The sequence below is a fragment of the Acinonyx jubatus genome, chromosome B3 (genome assembly GCF_027475565.1).
Source record: "Acinonyx jubatus isolate Ajub_Pintada_27869175 chromosome B3, VMU_Ajub_asm_v1.0, whole genome shotgun sequence".
Taxonomy (NCBI): domain Eukaryota; kingdom Metazoa; phylum Chordata; class Mammalia; order Carnivora; family Felidae; genus Acinonyx; species Acinonyx jubatus.
In genome coordinates, this window is record NC_069386.1 from 91,951,107 (window position 1) to 91,972,415 (window position 21,309).

General features: G+C 36.2%; 1 non-coding gene across 1 annotated transcript; it reads right to left on the minus strand.

The window, feature by feature from the left end:
* Positions 1-15,205: 15,205 nt before the first annotated feature.
* TRNAG-UCC (transfer RNA glycine (anticodon UCC)) lies at positions 15,206-15,289 on the minus strand. The gene has a single exon. It is a non-coding gene; the product is annotated as a tRNA-Gly (tRNA).
* Between the last annotated feature and the right edge of the window lie 6,020 nt (positions 15,290-21,309).

Genomic DNA, 21,309 nt, shown 5'->3' on the forward strand with positions numbered 1-21,309 from the left:
TCTCCCCCTGTAACATGTCTATATTTGTTTCTCATTTCAACCAGCTCAGGATTTTGTTTTAGTGGAAGTTGACTGAGCTTATTAAGAACTTTAGCTACCATTGAAAATTCGTATTGGCAGGATTAATTGCAGAGAATTGCTTCCAGGGGTTTGCTATAATTTACAACTTGAAGTTACTTCTCTAATACTTTGATGTTTGAAATAGAATCATTTGTGATTTTCCAAATATGATACATAATGTTTCACAGGGTTCAAAAGTTTCATTTGAAATTTGGACTTTCATTTGTAATTTGAAAGATAGCCTGTAGTGTAAAATGACCAGTGAAAGGCATTAAAAATTACTATCTACTATTAGAGTAATGTCACGGTTGTTGCAAATCACCAGAATGGAAGTTAATCAGCAGTTGGTATTGTAATTTCATATATCCTTGTCTTAGAGTATTCAGAGTGACTTACTTTCAGCCAGAAGACTTGTGCTATACTTGGATAAGCTTAGGTGGAAAATAGCCAGTAAGAGTAGTAGCACTGTGTAAAAGGAGATTTGTGACTTCCTTCTTGGTATAATTTGAACGATGCTAAAATTCATGGAGTCATAGAGTTTAGAAGAGTTCTGGGCATGGGGTGACTCTCATGAATGATCATGTCTGGGTGAGGTGTTGCATTGGCTTAGGTAGCCAAGTTATAGTTGATAGTGATAAAGGGTGAAAGGTATTGTCATGGAGGAGGTAGAGTCATACAAAGGATAAATAAGGCCTGCTTTATAATTTTGCATAGTGTTTGACTTGTCCATCTATTTTCATTAAGAACTAGGGTATGGACAGTGACATTCTAGATTCTACTGGGGACCAAAGCCAATCTCAGAAGGGCAAGCTTTAAACCTTGAAAATGTTTATGAAGGCATTTCATGATCTGAGTGACTTTCACACATTGGATACTATGTTGGATGAATGAATGCAATGGTGTGTAGAAAGAAGAGGCTAGGAGAGGAAGGTAAACATGGAATTACTTTGTTCTAGAAAGGAATGACTGTGATCTTTTTCTCTTATATATATCTACCCTGCCACATACTTTGAAAAATGACTACTTGGAATATTATTTGGCTTTAGGAAATAAGAATTTATTTGCTCATCAAATAATATTTATCAGTGATATATGGCAGTGATGTTCTAGGTCCTGGGAATATAGGGAGGTGGAAAGAGTCAGTCAAATAACATATACTAAGTGGTGATAAAGTCAGGGTGAAGACAATGATGAAGGTTTCTCACCATAGAATAGTCAGGTTAAGTCTCTCAATAGGCTGATATTTGAGCAGAGACTTGGGTGAAGTTAAGAGGCTGGCTGAGTAGATACCTGGAAGAACATTCCAGGGAGAATAAAGAGGTAGATGTTGCAAATCATTTGGCTCCCATAGTGCTCCAGCATCTGTTTGCCACAAGCTGCCTTGAGCTCCAGGACCCCATGTAGTATATCCCATAATTCTGTCTCCTTGAGGAAGAACCTATATTTTACTTCTTTATTGCTCATCTGTTAACAATAGTCACTCCCTTTTATTGAGTGCTAATCAAGGTACCAGATACTGATTAATTTATTCCTCACAACATTCCTATCTTTTTAATTATAAAGTTTCTTTAATATTTTTTTTTGAGAGAGGGAGAGAGAGAGAGAGAGAGAGAGAGAGAGAGAGAGAGAGAGAGAGAGAGAGAATGAGCAGGGGAAGTGCAGAGAAAGAGGGAGAAAGAGAATCCCAAGCAGGCTCCACACTGTAGCATGGAGCCTGATACAGGACTCATATTCACGAAGTGTGAGATCATGACCTGAGCTGAAATCAAGAGTTGGATGCTTAATCGACTGAGTCACACAGGTGTCCCAACAACTCTGTTAAGGAGGCATTACTATCTCCATTTTACAGAAGAGAAAACCAAGAGTCTAAGAGGTCACATAATTTAACAACACATAATAATCCCAGATTTCTGGGACTGAAAGGAGATTTTCTAATTCTGAAGCCCATTTTGCATTTATTTGGCTCATCTCAGAAAGAGCTAGTATATCTATATGCAAAATCACGTTAATGGGTCAGTATTTTTAAACATTTTATTTTTAAGCTAATTGTAGGTTCACATGCAGTTGTAAAGAATAATACAGAGAGAGATCCTGTGTCCCTGTTACTCTAATTTCCCTAATGATAACATCCTGCAAAACTATAAGGCAATGGGAAAAAGGAGAATTGAGGCAAATCTTAAAGATTGTATAAAACTATAGTATAATATTGGTACTTGGCATTGACACAACCCATTGATTATTGTTCAGATTTCCCCAGTTTTACTTGTATTTGTGTGTGTGTGTGTGTGTGTGTGTGTGTGTGTTTAGTTCCACACAATTGTAGCACATGTATAGATTCATGTGTCCATCATCACAGATAAGATCTAGAACAGTTCCATCACCACAAATATCCCTTGTGTTGTTCTTTTACAACTGCATCCATTCCCCCTTCCCCAATTCCTTCATTCTTAACCCCTGGCAATCATTAATCTGTTCTCCATTTCTATAATTTTGTGATTTTGAAAATATTATATAAATGGAATAATATAGTATGTAACCTTTGGTTTTTCTTTTCACTTAGCATAATCATCTAAGAATTTATCCAAGTTGTTGTGTGAATTAATACTTCATTTCTTTTGACTGCTGAGTAGTATTCCATGGTATACATGTACCACAGTATGATTAACCATTCGCTGAGTTAATATTTTATTGTTCTTAGGAAATATGTGTATTTTAATAAGGGCTACCTAAAGACAATATCTTAAGTCTAAGTAGAGATTTTAAAATTATATTTCATCAGCTATAAGCTAGAAGATCTTCCTGGAAGATAATGGTCTTGGGTTACTCTTTGATTATAGCATGTAAGTGGAGGATGGCGGGAAACCTACTTTTCCATTTTATGCTTGGTCTCACTGACAGTATTAAAAATGATGCTGCAGTGTACATTCTGTAACTGGATGAGATACATTGCTTTGCAGGACAAAAAACTTTTCCATCTCATGCATCCTGTCTCAAATTTATAAGAAGGGAAAAAGGGTTGCCATGTAAACAAGCATGTTCTTGTTCTTCTCAGAGAGGGAAAACAGGAATGAGAAATGATACATCTATCTTTTTAGAATTCCCTTATGGATAGACTCAAATGGTTTTGTTCCTGGCTGGTTACTCTCCACTCTAACCAAGCATCTCCACTGTCATCTTTTATAAATTTTAAGTGGGCCAGATTTGTGGATTACTTCCTACTGAACATATAGAAACATATAGAAAATCTTTGCATGATGCAAATGGTTGTTTTTATTTTTTAAAAGTATATTTCCTACTTGCGTCTTCACTCCGACTTGTTTTTCAGGTCTCAGTTGCTGGTCCTCTTACCGTGTTTTTGATTCTAACTGGTTACCCTACTTGATTTCCACCTACTTTACCTAAATAGAACTTAAGATCTGCATCTTTAAGCCTTACCTTAATTCTTTTTTGTTTCCTTTTTTTTTCCCATTGTATCAAAAGCCCATTGATACTTATGTTCTGGCCAGCTGGGGTTTAAAGAGAAAATCTGTGTAATATTGTGTTGTATTTGAGGGAGGCCATATGAACCTTTGCTTTTAACCCTAACAGCCTAGATTTCTATGAAGAGGAGAGTAACACTTCTATTTCTATATTAATTCAGTTAGTACTTGTTGAGCATTTATGTAGTGTGAGACAGCATGCCAGGTGTTGTGATGGCCACAGAGGTGCATTGGCCTTCAAAGAATATGTCTCAATAACAAAGGTAAGACAGGTCTATTATTGGAGAGCAAGATGCTGAGAGTTAATGAAAACCTGACAGGATGATGAAGATCTGTTGACCCTGCTTTTGTCATAATATCAACTTGACATCCATGTCACCTCCTCCAGCTTATAGAACACACTCAGTTTTCATTGATATTCTTTTTTAATCTTCATATTTTTTGTCTATAGATTAAGTCAGTGAATCTCAGACATGTGGAGATAGAGTTCAAGAACAAATCCAGAACTTTATCAAGGGAATTTACATTCTCATTTATTATTATATTTTTGTAGTAAGAGCTTTAGGTTTTAAAACTTTACCTAAGTCTGTATGGTCTACCTTGTGACTGTGTGATGCGGAGGTGAAGAATTTAGGAGTCCATTTCAATAATTTTATTTTCCTTTAATATAATAATCCTCAAAAGAAATACTTTTTTCTTCTATGAAGGGCATGAATTAACTAACTCTCCTTCCATGGATATAATTTTGAATTATGTTGCTTGGAGGTTAAATCAGGAGAACTGCATATAAGTATATGAATGTTTAAATAATTATCGTTAATTCAAGCGTCCTTAAGAGAGCTTTAGCTGCTCAAGTGAGCATTTGCTTAATTTAAATTGAATTAAAAATAATCTTTGGGAGAAACAGTTTCTAAAGTGCAACTTGAATTTCATGGAAATGGGAGGAATAAGATGTTGTGTTGCAAAGATCTAATATTGCAAGGATGGTATTTTGAGCCACCCTGATGCAGATACGCCTGAATATTAGATTGGTACAAAATTACATTGCCAAATGATGCTCCAGAGGGGCAGAAAAGTTTCTGCCAAAGGTTTCTTTCCTGCGGCCAGAGAGCTCTATGAAAGGTACATTTCTTGCTTTCAAATTTAGGAACATCTAGGAAATTACCTGAAGGATAATTTTATGTAGAGTATATTAAAATATTCCAATTTTGCTCACCTTCCAGGTGGCTGAGCAGAACTCCTAGGAAAGAAGATTACATAAGGGCCTAATAAATGACATGAAGTAGGTGCCAAAGCAACCTCTTTGTTTTAGAAATGTATTTTTTGAGAATTGCATTAGTAAACGAATATATACGGTATGTTTTCTCAAGGGAATTACCTGGGCATGATTTGATTCCTAAAATCACTCTTTCTGGTTTGCCACCCTATTTTAACGGGAAAAGCACTACTAGAAGTGAGAGAAGAAAATGGTGAGAGGAACAGTCATGGGAAAGAGTTAGGGGAAATGAACATGATTGTTACAAATGTGTGTATGGTCTTTTGTACTGGCTCTCTATCATCATTATACCTTGAATACTGGTGTCAGAAAGAGCACAAGACTGTCCTGACTTTGATTACCATGAAGGTGGTCAGGCAGCTGAGGAAAAACAAGCAACTGAAAAATTCAGCTGGAGACCTTAAGAAAAGGCCCTAGGCAGTTTGCAAAAATTTGGGAAGCTTAATCGACTAGGGGGCATCGAATTGGGAGAGGGGTTCAAGTCAAATTTACCTAGATCTCCAGAGCTGGAGAACCTGCACAGAAGAATTAACATAACTGGCTTGGGACTGCTATAGAAAGTTCTGTTAGCAAGGTTAGCCATTATCTGATGACTGGATACTCAGATTTTCAGAATGTTCCCACCATTCCCTAACTGATCAGGGTCGTTTACTGTGCCAAAGTGTTTATGCAAACATTATGGCTTATGCTTAACACCTGCTTTCATTCTGAGAGTCTGGAATTTTGGTATGTGTTAGGCAGAGGTGCCCCCAATGAAAACCTTGGACAGTGAGTCTCTAATGAGATTCCCTGATAGGCAACATTTCATACACATCACACAATTTGGTGCTGGAAAAATTAAGTCATCCTATCTGACTACACAAGGAGAAGACTCTTGAAATCTTGAGCCTGTTTCCTCCAGAATTTGCTCATGTTTCTTTTCCCTTTATGGATTTTGCTTTGTATCTTTGCACTGTAATAGGTCATAACTATATGTACTGTGAGTTCTAGCAAATCACTGAATTTGGAGGGGGATTTGGGGACCCCCCAACACAGAACCCTAACTGGAACAGGTTTGTAGATGAAATGAAAATTGTAATATAGGTGTATGATACATTCTGGAATTTAAATCAGGGATGAGTTTGGAATAGCTAAAAAGCTATTATTTAAAATCTAATATTAAACTCTTGACAACCTGGTCCAGGAATTTGTATGTACTAAGGTCCTTCTATGTAAGGCAAGTGGGGCCCAACTCCCAACATGAACTGAATCTGGTGAATTTAATTTACTAGAAGAGTAGTGGACAACTTGTTAATGGAAAATCTCTAAATAGACGTTTTGGTGGAAAACTCTTGTTCTAGCAGTGCAGATACAAATAAGGGGAGAAGGTCTCATTGTTGGCATTTTAAAGACTAACATTCACCATTCATAGTTAATATCATAAGTGTTTCTTAGTTAAACGTAAACAAAATTCCTTTCGCGTTTCTTCTTTGCTGAATGTTATTCTTAAAGATGGTGCTCTTGTTGATAGCAAACTGTATTAAAAGCCAAAGCAAGATGTTCTTACATCCAAGGGAAGATGTTAACTGAAATCATAAATATCTGCAATTTAGTGTTAGCAGCTAGTCTGGCTTGCACAATCAGTGTTTAAGAGGGAAAAGTCCTCTATTTAGAGAAATACACTCCCTTATTTAAAAAAATCACAATAAACAACTTTCAGTCTTTTAAGGGACTGTCGAAAAAAAGTGTTCAATTGTTCCTTGACTTGCCTATTCTCTAAAGTAGGAAAATCTGCTTTTGAAACTAATAATGTGCAGTTTAGTTATATGGCTCTTATTGGTGTTTTGTCACTTAAGGCTTTATGAAAGCCCGGAGAGGCTACTACTGTGCAACAAGAATTAGCATAGAGAATATTGATTCCTTACATTAATGAACAAAACTGGAATTATACCCTGCCTTGTTACCCTGTTGTGGGACCTGAATTAGAGGAGAGAGCCTTGGAATCACGTGGTCTTGGTTCTGCCTCATTTTTACCATCCCCTGCTGATTACCATTTTCACATACTGGTAAAATAACTGGCATATTTCTCAAAAAGAGAGTGCAGTTGGAACTTTTATATAGTTAACTTGGACATTTTAAATTCAGTTATTTGGGAGGGAGATGAGGGTGTGAATTCACCCTGTATGTGTAGATGGGGTCTTTAAATTAGGGCAACTTAGCATCAAATAGGATGATCATATAGCTTTTTTTTTTTTAAATTTTTTTAACGTTTATTTATTTTTGAGACAGAGAGAGAGAGAGAGAGAGAGAGAGCATGAACAGGGGAGGGGCAGAGAGAGAGGGAGACACAGAATCCGAAACAGGCTCCAGGCTCTGAGCCGGCAGCACAGAGCCCGATGCGGGGCTCGAACTCACGGACCGCGAGATCATGGCCCAAACCGAAGTCAGCCGCTCAACTGACTGAGCCACCCAGGTGCCCCGATCATATAGCTTATTTAGCTGGCACTTTTGAGAATGAAAAGAGAACAATTAATACTTACACGGGGACAATTATACAGTGGGACTGTTCCTGGGACAACTGAGACATGTGGTCATTCCAACTTTGAACACTTACTTGGTTTTTCCTGTCCTGAGTATTAGGGAATTTATTAAATTGTGAAGTATTTTAGATGTTGTGGGAGAAAATACTCAGCAAACCTGTGTTTGTTGATACTAAAACATGGCCTCAGAATACTCTGACACTTCTCTCATTGAGAGGTGGGGTCTAAGACACCACCCTTTGAATCTGGGTGTGCTTGTCACTGCTTGACCAATAGAGAGTATGATGGAAGCAACATTGTGATTTCCATGGCTGGGTCAATAGATGATGTAGCTTGTCCCTGGGACACTCCGCTTTGGAGACCTAAACTGACATGTAAGAAATCTGACCACCCTAAGGCTGTCCAGCTGTGAAGAAGGAAAGCCATATGGAGAGGGCACATGGAGTTAACTGGTCATCAGTCCTAATCTTCAGGTCATCCCAGCTTAGATAAATGTAAGTAAGTGAACCTTCAGGTTGATGGGCTGCAAGAGAACAGTCAGAAAAGAATTCTTGAGATGTTTTCAGTGTAAAAAGGTGCTTCTATTATAGCACAGGGACAGGACCCATGGCAGAAAGAGCTGCACTGGGATTGTGAGGAGTAACTGATTGTGTACTTTTTAGTAAGTGGGGGTTAGAGATAGGGTAAGTCTCTACGGAATTTGTGCATGTTAAAAGCAAGGTCTCCAGGACCTTGGAGGGCTAGCTGCTGTTAAGATAAGTTTCTTTACTACTGTCTAGTAAAACATTAGTCATGAGACCCTTCAGATGTATGTCAGTGGGCCATATATTTGAAAGGTAATTGCTAACATATATCTTGGGGGGTGTTTATGGCTATCAGAGGAAAGTAGCATTTGCAAGAGCAGAGCTATAGTGGTAAAACATTAAAGGAAGTCCTTGAGGGAGCTGTAGGAGTGTCACAATCTGTGTGCTTCAAGAATCCTACCTGGAGACTATGAGCCACAGCAAAGTTTGGCCTTTGTTCCTTTTTCCCCCCATCAAGGTGATTCCACCTTGTAGCCTTGTAGCCCACCAGGTCTTCCCAGCTAAGGCCAGTGTTGTTATGAAGCAGAGATGAGCCATTCCTGTATTACTCTTTTTAAATTTCGGATGAACCTAAAACATAAGAATAATAAAGTGGTTATGTTAGGCCAATGATTTTAGGATAATTTGTTATTTGTAATTGTAATGGGAATGCTGTGCTTTCTATTTTTGCATTTATCTGTTTCAAGGTATTCCAGGACTTTCCTCAATACCCTTGGCTCTGAGCAGATATATCTCATTATTCTACAACACACTGTTGTTCCTCTCTGAGATGGGTTCCTATGTCTTGCATCACCTTATGCACATATTAGCTATCTTGAAGCACACCTGCCTTCTGGAAACTTGCTTTGTAGATTCCAATGCTTATTGACTTTCCTCTTTAAATCACAATATTATACACTATAATGTCAACCATATGGCTTTAGTACATGCTGTTTGTACTTTTCACTTTTGTTTTGTATGTGCCTTGCCTTCTCAGGTAGGTGGTAATATAAGCTCCTTGAGGGCAAGCGCAAGCTGTGTTATTTTATCTTGTTGTGGCACAGTGCAGTGATAAACAAAGGGCGGGGGGATATGTATTCTCCCGGTGCTCCCTTGGACCATTTTTCATTTTCAGTATTTCCCTTTGATCTTAAAATGCAGGGATGCCCTGATGTATTTGAAAGCCATTATCAAGGATAATTCTGAACCATACAGAAAAAGTGAAGAGACTACTTTAGATGTGCTGTGCAAGATGAGTTAATGAGATGCTGGGAAACAAAAGCACATAATGAATGGCTTTATTTGTGGCATAAACAAGGCTTTCCGAATGTGCCAATACAAAATCCTTTATGATTAGGTTGATTTAGGTTCTTTTAACACTTTTGATAATGTTTTACAGGCTAATAAAGCTTCTTCGGGGGAAAAGTAAAGTCTAAAGTTTTTCCCATAAATTAGTTGATGCTTTTATTTTTTCCTAAATTGACGATTGTTTTCCAACAAGGAAAACTTTAAGGGAGGTTTCCTAATAATGGATAAGAGGAAATTCTCAAAGAATTAGAAAGATGTTAAAGAGATGCAGAAAAACATTTTTAGGTTAATTGCCTAGGAGGGTTTTCATGTTCCAAGATTAAGAAGACAGGGAAATCCTGATATAATGTGTCACTCCTGTAAGTGTCTTGTGGGCTGACAGTGATACTATTCTTATCCCCTCTCCCTGGACTTTATTCAGTTCTGAAATCTTCAGTAGAAGATTGGGGTAAAAGTTTCCAAGTTCTTCGTTTCATCTCTTGGGAGTGGCATAAAATAGCAAGGGAAGATTTGGTACTAGATTAGATAATTGAATATGGAGGAAATATGTGGAGCTGTAGAGAAACATTGTCAGAAGTAAAATTTTCAAATAAAGAAACAAAGACATCATTGCACAAAACTAATTAGTTTAAGAACAGTCTTTTAGTTAGTTGTTTTGAGAAATAGAACAAGCCTCATTTCTGCGTTGTTAGGATTCCTGGGTGGCTCAGTTGGTTGTCTGACTTTAGCTCAGGTCATGATTTCACGGTGTGTGAGTTGGAGCCCCACATCACGGAGCCTGCTTTGGATTCTCTGTTTCACTCTCTCTCTGCCCCTCCCCCACTCGTGCTCTCTTTCTCTCAAAAATTAATAAACATTAAAATAAAATAAAATAAAATTCAATGTTGTTATTGAGTTTTGGGTCAAAATGGATGGCCCTTCAATTTCTTCTTCTTAGGGTTGATTCTGTCTCAAAAATTGTCTTATCTCAAGTGTTTACATCAATATAATATTTTTGATCCTATACCTTTTTTTTTCACATCCAGACCATTTTGAAGGTATGATACAAGATTAGAGAATTTATAGTAATTAATCACTTTTCTTTTTAGGACTTTTTACTTCACCAATTCTATGGCTCCTAGCTAACCTTAGCTTTGAGCGCTAGGAGCAGTGGTTGACCGAGAAAGTTGCTTCTCTTTAGTCCCATTGCACAGGGAGATTTTTCAGGATCCATATTCCATAACCATTAGAGTAGGTTCAGGAACTAGTAATACCAGTTGATGATCTCAGAATCCTATTGCAAGTAGGTGATTTATAGGACACTGCAAAGAAATCAATCAGTAGACACACCTCATGCCAAAGTGATAATGGATACATAGCTTAATTCACAAATTTAGAGATGTAGAAATAGACAGGTTGGCACAGTATGCCTTGTATCTCCTATATCTGATGCCTAGGTTGCACAAAGATAAAGTGACTTGGGTCTATTGAGTTTCTCTTTTATTAAACAACTTTTGGTTTATGAAAGAAATAGAGATACAGCAATTTATTTTTGAGGAATATATAAATCTCAGAAGTTTGTAGTTCCAAGTTGTCAGAGAAAGTGTAGAATGTGGAGCACAAATATCTATTCTACTTGCTAGGGTTAGTTGTGGTCATCCTCTGCTTTTTTATTGTCTTGGTAGCAGTGGGGACACAGAAAAGGGCAGGCAGCAGCATCTTTCCACATTATGAATGAAATTTTAGATTGCTCATATGTCATGAATTCTATGTGAAATGGGAGGTACACACAGAAGAAAGAGGATGAAGAGAAACTTAAATCTCAATTTCCTATGGGTCAGGAAATATTTGTATCAAGGAAGAAAAACAATAAAATTTATAAATTAATTTTTTTTACTTTTATAAAAAGTAGAAGTACTTTTTGCTTACTTTTTGTAAAAAATCATCTTTTGTATGTCAGCTATATACTTCAGTAATAAAAAAGTTATTTTTAATAGGGTTGATTAGGCATTGAGGGGTTGAATATAAGCAGAAACACAATTCACAGATTTGTTAATTATTTTCTCTGTTATGGACTGCAACTAGTTTGATCTTTAATAATAGTAAGTAAGCATATTAAGAAAGAAATGAACCTTGTTAACGGGAGCTGCTTACCTGTTATCCACTCTGAGCCCCAGAAACTCTCCTCATTCCCTATTTATAAAGTAAAATGTGGTCTTCATAGAGAAATTTTCTGATATAAATGATTAAAAAGTTCTTTATACTGCTACCACCAGAGAGAACTATTAGTATTTTTTCTATTCCTAATTTTGTGCATTATTGATGTAATACTGAATATATAAATATATTTTGCTTTTAATATAAACATTTTCTAGTTTTACTGAAAATTCTTCATGAACATGTTTAATGCTTGCATGATATTCTTTTGGCTCCTGATTTATTGTTTGCTACTAATGTTGAGTGGAATCAACTGTTCTGAGTATTAGCAAACAATAGGGTGAGCAGTCTAAACAGCAGTCAGCTGTAATAAATCCAACCCCAAGTCAGTTTACCCAGGACACCAGGAAAATGGGCTTTGCCTTTTTCTGGCTAAAAGTTCCTTCTAATAATGATGCAGACAGGTATAATACATTTTATGAATGGATAAAACTTTGTTTATGTATGGAGTATAAACAAGTCGGCTCTAAGGAACAAAGAGTCTGTAATACCTGAGATGTTCCCAAGCACCCAGGCACAGTGAAATCCTTGATATATAAAAACCCAATTCATTCTCTGTGTCATTTAGAATCTTTCACTTCAGTAATTTAGTGGGCCCTTCCCAGAACTTTTCCTAAGGTGGAGCTAACTAGAAGCTCTTCTGATCAGAAGCTGCACTTCTGATTAGTAATTATTTCATTTACATATGGGTTTTTCTCAAAACATACATAGTACCAGAAGGAGACCCTAATTTTAGGACAACAGAAAAAAGTGCACACTCAATTTGATTTTTGCTGACAGCTGTACTAGGTTACTTATTCCTACGGAGGTCTTGGGGGAACCTCACTTCTATATTTTTAATAATTTAAAATTTCTGCAGTGTCTTTATCCCTCTTTCATCTAGGGATCTTTTATCTTTCATCTGATTTTCCACAAGATTGTACTTATCAGTATGCTCTGCTCTGAATTTACTGACCGATGACTTATTTTGTTTCTAACAATACTTGGTTTTGTCCCTCCTCTGCTATTGATAGCTCTGGTCAATATCATCCAACATACTACTCAATGCATTCCAGGATATGAAGACACAGTGATTTCCCAGCCATTCTATGATATGAATATTAAGCTTTGAAAACTAAGCTTTTATGTGTGTTAGTTCTTGGGATATACTCCCTGAAATAAAATTATTAGATAAAAGTTTATGAACATTTTAAGGCTCTTGTTATATATTTCCAAAGTGTTTTCTGGTATACTACCATATGATATACATATGAAGTAATTACTGACAGGGATGCCAGGATTGAAACTATACTTGTTAGGAAGGATCTATCTCATATATGTGTTTTTATGTATATTTATAATTACCTATCTATGAGAGATTTTAAATTTGAAGCTTTATGATGAAATGAGAAAAATTAACTCCCGTCCCAACAGTCAACTAAATGATAGTAAATTTATTCTGTAGTTAATTTAAGCATACATTAAATCTAAAAGTCATGAATCCGACAAATAGTATTCTAATATCCATTTCCAGTTGTTCTTTTCTGAGGAACCAGGAAGCATTCTTTGTTTATTATGCCAAGAAAACAGTTCCACCCGTTTAAGTTCTCACTAAATTTCCCTTATCCAAGTACCAGAATACTCTATCACACATTCCATTCTATTTACTAACTGCCTTTTATTTGGAATTGGTCATTTTTGCTTAAGGACTCATTGATATATGCAGAAATTTCTTGTTTTTGTCATCTCTAAATACTCAAATATTCCCTAAAATCCCAAGTGTTTATTGACATATCAAATAAAAACTTAATTTTGCTATTCTTTTTTGGGTTGCATGTTTACTTATTCCTTGGGAATTGCTTTTTCCTGCTCTCTCTTCCATTCATTCTCCACGTGCATACCAACTCTATGTTCACAGACTAAACAGTGCTCTCCAACTATGGTTTTAAATATCATTTATATACGGGTAACTGCCAAATTGCCAACTCCTGCCCAGATTTAACCCAACTTCAGAACTGTATACCCAACCACCTAATAGATACCTTCACTGAGATGTTGAATAGCGCCTAAAACTTTATGCATGCAAAACTACTTTTTGAAGTCTCTATCCTTCCTCGTCACCCTAGTGATGCTCAAACTTCTATCTACTATCAGTTTTTCATAGATCAGTCAATGGCAATTCTGTCCTTCTAGTTGCTCAGGCCAAAACTTGGAGTGATCACTGATTTTTCTCTTCCACATTCTACTTTTAATCCATTAGTAAATCCTGTTAGTCTATTTTTAAGATATAACCAAAATCCAATACTTCTCACCATGTTTACAGCTAACAAACCAGTGTGAAGCCCCATCATCTCTTGCCTGGATTATTGCAATCACCCTCTAACAGGGTATCCCTACTTATATTTTTACTTCAGTATAATAGGTTCACTAGTGTCTCCCCCAAATTCATGTCCACTTGGAACCTCAGCATATGACCTTATTTGGAAATAGGATCTTTGCAGATGTAATTAATTAAGTTAAGAAGAAATCATACTGGATTAGGTTGGGCTCTAATCCAGTGACTACTGTCTTTATAAGAAGAAAAAAACAGAGACACAGACATATACCAACAGAGGGAGAAGGCCATGTGAAGATAGAGGCAAAGATCTGCATCTGCTGTTCAAGGAATGTCAGGGATTGCTAGTTACCACCATAAACTCTTAAGAGTCAAGGAAGTTTCCTCCCCTTGAGCTTGCATAGAGAGCTTGGCCCTACTAAAACCTTGATTTCAGATTTCTAGCCTCCAGAACTATGATTTTTAAATCACCCAGTTTATTATATTTTGTTATAACAGTACTTGGAAATTAGTGTACACACTATGGTTCATTTTCAACAGAGAAGTCAGTTATCCTTCTATAATGTAAGGTCAAGTCCTCTTTTGCTCAGACCCTTCAGTGACTTACCCTTTCACTCTGATTAAATACCCAAGTCCTTTCAAAGTCTACAAAACTCAACATTATCTGCATCCACCCATATCAACTCTCAGACCACATCTCCTTTGCTCCTCTTCACCTACACTTTACTATATCTTGATTATATCAGGCATGCTTGCACTGTAGAGCCTAGACTGCCTCATGTAAGATGCTCTTCTCTGGATACCTAAAGAGCATATCTTTCAACTCTTTACACAAAGAGTTCCTTAGTAATAAGGCTCACACTGATCTACCTTATTTAAAATTGTAATCAGCTTCCTGCTCTGATCCCACTCTTTACTTTTACCCTCCCCTATTTTTCTTCCATAGTAATATGATCTTCTAATATATCAGATTATTTATTTATTTTTAAATATTTGTTATTTATTTTCTTTCACTCCTCACATAAACATCATAAGGGTTGTGATGTTTGTTTGGCATGTAGGAAGTATTCAAACACTTTTGAATTAATTTATTCATTCAATAATATTTTGGTGCATACCATGTGTTACATAGTGATCTTTCCCTATTTTCATGTACTGCATTTTCTTCTGTGCTATATATAGTTATAGTTCATGGAATGACATTTTAAACATTTTTAATAGCTACCTTACAGGGTTACTATGAGTATTTTGTGAGTTGTTAGCTGTAATGTACCTAGAAAGATTCTGGAATGTATTAAGCGATCCAAAAATGTTACTTTTTAAATTTAAATATTTACTTATTTATTTAATTTTTTAAAAGATTTTTTTACATTTATTTAGTTTTGAGAGACAGAGAGAGACAGAGTGTGAGTGGGGAAGGGACAGAGAGAGAAGGAGACACAGAATCTGAAACAAGCTCCGGGCTCCAAGCCTCCAAGCTGTCAGCACAGAGCCTGAGGCGGGGCTTGAACCCAGAATAGTGAGATCATGACCTGAGTGGAAGTCAGTCGCTCAACCGACTGAGCCACCCAGGCGCCCCTTATTTATTTAATTTTTATTTTAATTCCACTGTAGGTAATATACACTGGAATTTACAATAGTTATATTGGTCTCAGGTATACGATATAGTGATTCAACAATTCCATACATCACCTAGTACTCATCACTACAAGTGTAATTCTTAATCCCCATCACCTATTTCAACCATCCCCCCATACACCTACCCTCTGGTACACATCAGTTTGTTCTCTACAGTAGGAGTCTGTTTTAAGTCTCCTCTTGGTTTGTCTCACTCTCTCTTTTTTCTTCCTTTGTTCATTTGTTTCTTAAATTCCACATATGAGTGAAATCATATGGTATTTCTTCTTATAGGAGATTAGTGGGACTGGGTTGGTGGGAGAATAAACACAATTAATGGATTTCTTTGATTTTCAATTAAGTGTATTATTAGATTTTGATACATTAAATTCCATATTTGAGTGAAATCATATGGTATTTGTCTTTCTCTGGCTGAATTATTTTGCTTAGCATAATACACTTAAATTCCATCCATGTCATTGCAAATGGCAAGATTTCATTCTTTTGGAGTAATATTCCATTGTATATATATTATATTATATACATATACACATATGTGTACACACACATATATATTATATAATATATATACACATATAGACATGTGTACACACACACACACACACAAAACACCTCTTCTTTATCCATTTATCAGTTGATGGACATTTGGGCTCTTTCTTTAATTTGGCTATTGTTGATAGTGGACATTTGGGCTCTTTCTTTAATTTGGCTATTGTTGATAGTGCTGCTATAAACATTGGGGTGTATGTGCCACTTTGAATCAGTATTTTACTATCTTTTGGAAAATACCTAGTATTGCAATTGCTGGGTCATAAGGTAGTTCTATTTTTACTTTTTGAGGAACCTCCATACTGTTTTCCAGTGTGGCTATACCAACAGTGTAAGGGGTTCCCTTTCTCCACATCCTTACCAACATCTATTGTTTCCTGAGCTGTTCATTTTAGCCCTTCTGACAGGTGTGAGGTCATCTCATTGTGGTTTTGATTTGTATTTCCTTGATCATGAGTGATGTTGGGCATTTTTTCATGTGTCTGTAAGCCATTTGCATGTTTTCTTTGGAGAAATGTCTATTCATGTCTTCTGCCATTTCTTAATTGTATTGTTTATCTTTTGGGTGTTGAATTTGATAAATTCTTTATAGATTTTGTATACTAGCCCTTTATCTAATAAGTAATTTGCAAATATCTTCTCTCATTCTGTAGGTTGCCTTTTAGTTTTTTTCATTGCTTTATTTGCTTCATTTCAGAAGCTTTTTATCTTGAGGAAGTCCCAATGGTTAATTTTTGCTTTTGTTTTGCTTGCCTCCAGAGACGTGTCTAGTAAGAAGTTGCTGCAGCCAAGGTCAAAGTTGTTGCCTGTGTTCTCTTCTAGGATTTTGATGGTTTCCTGTTTCACATTTAGGTCTTTCATCCATTTTGAGTTTATTTTTGGGTATATGCATAGGAAAGTGGTCCAGTTTCATTCTTCTGTGTGTCATCATCCAGTTTTCCTAACACCATTTGCTGATGAGAATGTTTTTTTTCCACTGGATATTTTTTCCTGCTTTGTTGAAGGTTAGTTGACAATAGAGTTGTGGGTCCACTCCTGGGTTCTGTATTCTGTTCCATTGACCTATGTGTCTGTTTTTGTGCCAGTACCATATTGTCTTGATGATTACAGCTTTATAATATAGCTTAAAGTCCAGAATCATAATGCCTCCCACTTTGCTTTTCTTTTTCAACATTACTTTGGTTATTTGGGTTCTTTTGGTTTGGTTCCATACAATTTTGGAATTGTTTTTTTCTAGCTCTGAAAGAGTTGGTGTTATTGTGACAGGGATTGCAGTGAATGTGCAGAGTGCTTTGGGTAATACAGACATTTGGACCATATTCGTGCTTCCATTCCATGAGCATGGAATGTTTTTCCATTTATTTGTGTCCTCTTAAATTTCTTTCACAAGTTTTCTATAGTTTTCAGAATACAGATCTTTGACTTCTTTGGTTAGATTTATTCCTATGTATCTTATGGGTTTTGATGCACTTGTAAATGGGATTGATTCTCTGATTTCTTTTTCTGCTGCTTCATCATTGGTGAATAGCAATGCAACAGATTTATGTACATTGATTTTATATTCTGTGACTTTGCTGAATAATGTATTGGTTCTAGCAACTTTTTAGTGGAGTCTTTTGGGTTTTCTACATACAGTATCATGACGTCTGCAAAGAGTGAAAGATTGACTTCTTCCTTCCTAATTTGGGTGCCTTTTATTTCATTTTGTTGCCTGATTGTTGAGGGTAAGACTTCCAGTACTAGGTTAAATAACAGTGGTGAGAGTGGACATCTTTGTCATGTTCCTGACCTTAGGGGAAAAATTGAGAGATTTCCCCATTGAGGATGATTTTAGCTCTGGGTCTTTCATATGTGGCCTTTATGATGTTGGGGTATGTTCCTTCTATCCCTACTTTCTTGAGGGTTTTTATCAAGAAAGGATGTTGTATTTTATCAGATGCCTTTTCCACATCTATGACAGGATCATATAGTTATTACCCTTTCTTTTATTGATGTGGCGTATCGCATTGATTGATTTGAGGATATTGAACTACCCCTGCAACCCAGCAATAAATCCCACTTGATTGTGGTGAATAATTCTTTTAATGTACTGCTGGATTTGATTTGCTAGTATCTTGTTGAGAAGTTTTGCATCCATGTTCATCAGAGATATTGGTCTGTAGTTCTTTTTAGTGGGGTCTTTGTCTGGTTTTGGAATCAAGGTAATTCTGACCTCATAGAATGAGTTTGGAAGTTTTCCTTCCATTTCTATTTTTTGAAACAGTTTTAAAAGAATAGGCATTAACTCTTCTTTAAATATTGAATAGAATTCTCCAAGGAAGCTTTCGGGCCCTGGACTCTTGTTTGGTGGGAGATTGTTGATTACTGATTAAAGTTCTTTGCTGGTTATGGGTCTGTTCAAATTTTCTATTTCTTCCTGTTTCAGTTTTGGCAGTTTATGTATTTTTAGGAATTTATCCATCTCTTCCAGATTGCCCAATTTGTTGGCATATAAGTGGCTTATAATATTCTCAAAATTGTTTGTATTTCCGCAGTATTGGTGGTGATCTCTCCTTTTTCATTAGTGATTTTATTTATTTGGGTCCTTTCTCTTCTCTTTTTGATAATCTGGTCAGGGGTTTACCAATTTTGTTAGTTCTTTCAAGGAACAAGCTCCTAGTTTCATTGATCTCTTCTGTCTTTTAAAATTTCTATATTATTTATTTTTGCCCTTATCTTTATTATTTCCCTTATTCTGCTGGTTTTCAGCCTTGTTTGCTGTCTTTTTTCCCCAGCACCTTTAGGCATAATGTTAGGTTGTATATTTGAGACTTCTTTCTTCTTGAGGAAGATCTGTATTGCTATACACTTGTCTCTTATAACCTACTTTGCTGCATCCCAATGGGTTGAGACTGTCATGTTTTCATTTTTGTTTGCTTACATGCATTTTTTTAAACCTCCTTTAATTTCCTGGTTAGCCCATTCATTCTTTAGTAAGACGTTCTTTAATCTCCAAGTATTTGTGGTCTTTCCAATTTTTTTTCTTGTGGTTGACTTCAAGTTTCATGCCATTGCGGCCTGAAAATATGCATTGTATGATCTCAATCTTTTTGTACTTGTTGAGGGCTGTTGTGACCCAGTATGTGATTTATTCTGGAGAATGTTCCATGTGCACTTGAAAAGAATGTGTATTCTGCTGCTTTAGGATAAAATGTTCTGAATATATCCCTTAAGCCCGTGTGGTCCCAGTGTGTCACTCAAAGCCATTGTTTCCTTGTTGGTTTTCTGCTTAAATGATCTGTCCATTGCTATAAGTGGAGTGTTGGAGTCCCCTACTATTATGGTATCTTTATCAATGAGTTTCTTTATGTTTGTGATTAATTGACTTACATATTTGTGTTCTTTCATGTTGGGGGCATAAATATTTACAATTGTTAGATCTTCTTGGTGGATAAACCCCTTAATTATGATATAAGGCCCTTCTTCATCTCTTGTTACAGTCTTTATTTTAAAATCTAGTTTGTCTGATATAAGTATGGCTATTCCAGCTTTCTTTTGATGACCATTAGCATGATAAATCATTCTCCATCCCCTTACTTTCAATCTGCAGGTATCTTTAAGTCTAAAATGAGTCTCTTGTAAGCAGCATATTGATGGGTCTTGTTTTCTTACCCATTCTGATACCCTATGTCTTTTGATTGGAGCATTTAGTCCATTGACATTAACAGTGAGTACTGAAAGATATGAATTTAGTGCCATTGTGTTGCCTGTTGAGTTGGTGTTTCAGATCAGGAACATTTTGTTTACCTTCCTTCTTATTTCTACTTCATCTATCTGATACTTGCTCAACCTGTTAGGTGTTAGTCTAGAGAATTCAAGTTTCCTAAGAACATTTTCCTAATCAGTGCTAATTTCCCCCCTAACAACACTAGCTCCATCCAAATGAGATGTACCTCTTGTGTGCTTCTATGGCATCTTGCCTTTCATTCATCATAACATTTACCACAGTAAATTACTGTTGCCTGTTTATTTCTCAGGGTCTCAAGGGCTGGGCCAGTGTCTTGCACATCTCTATATTCTACTCCCTTAATGCTATGCTTGGTATACCTTAGGAAGCAGGCATATAAAGATTTGCTAGATGAAGGATCAAACTTAAAAAAAATTTCCCACTTTAAAACAAGAGAAAATGCTCTCAGCATTTTGTTCAATTATGTCTAAAGACAAAATTCAAATCTTTTTAAAAAATTTTGTAAACATTTATTCATTTATGAGAGACAGAGAGCACAAGCAGGGTAGAGGCAGAGAGAGAGAGGGAGACACAGAATTGAAGCAGGCTCCAGGCTGCGAGCTGTCAGCACAGAGTCCGATGCAGGGCTCGAGCTCACAAGTTGTGAGATCATGACCTGAGCCGAAGTCAGACGCCCAACCAAGTAAGCCACCCAGGCACCCCGACAAAATTCAAATCTTAACGTCAAATATCTTCATAAAAATAACAAGATTAAAATATTAAAAATATTTTTGTCTTCAAAAGAAATTATTTATTAACTTTGGGTTGCTTCAGTGGATTTAATCATTGGGCATTTTAGGGACCAGTACTTGAGGCTGATATATCAAAGAACATATAAGGAGGAATATTGGCCTTAATTATTTAGAGTCTAGGTCATTTTCTTAGATTGAGGTAGAGAGGAAAATTTCTCTGGGGTTATTACAAACTGAGAGCTAGAAAGGATATCTGACACATGTATGGAACACAATGACTCCAGGACTCTCAGATTTACTTAGAAACTTGGGAAGAATAGAATTATCTACAAAAATAATTATGTCTGTTAGTCATAAATCATAAGAGGAACAAGAGGAGGGAGAAAGGAAAAGGGAGGATTAGATAGAGTTCAGATGGGGAAGAGGAGAAATTATTTTTGTAAGAAAGATTAAGAGATTAGATGTTAAGGCACATAGATATGAAAGGATAAAGAAAACACAGGTACTCAACTCCTTTTAGTTAGAGGGTTATTTTAGTTATTCCTAGATAAAACAAATGATGTGAGGTGAGATCTCAAAGACAAAATTCAACAGACTGACTCAGAGTTTGCCTACAACCATGAAACAATTGAGAAATGCCTTGTTAAAGTTGCAGACTGGGAGTCAATTTCAAGAGCTTTGAGGGAGTCTTCCTTGGATGACTGGAAAGGCTATACTAATGATTACAGAAAATTTAGATAAGCCTGAGGGAGCTAAGCTTCAAATTTTACTCCTAATCATCTTGAGCATTATTAAATGAGTTTCAAGGTGACCACAGTTATTTTAAGAAGGAAAACACATGCTTGGTAAGTTCCTTGATTAGAAATTTATAACGTTTTAACTCTATGAGAATATACATTGATTAAGAGGTACATTAAAAATGAGTCAAACAGGACCAATACAGACAAAT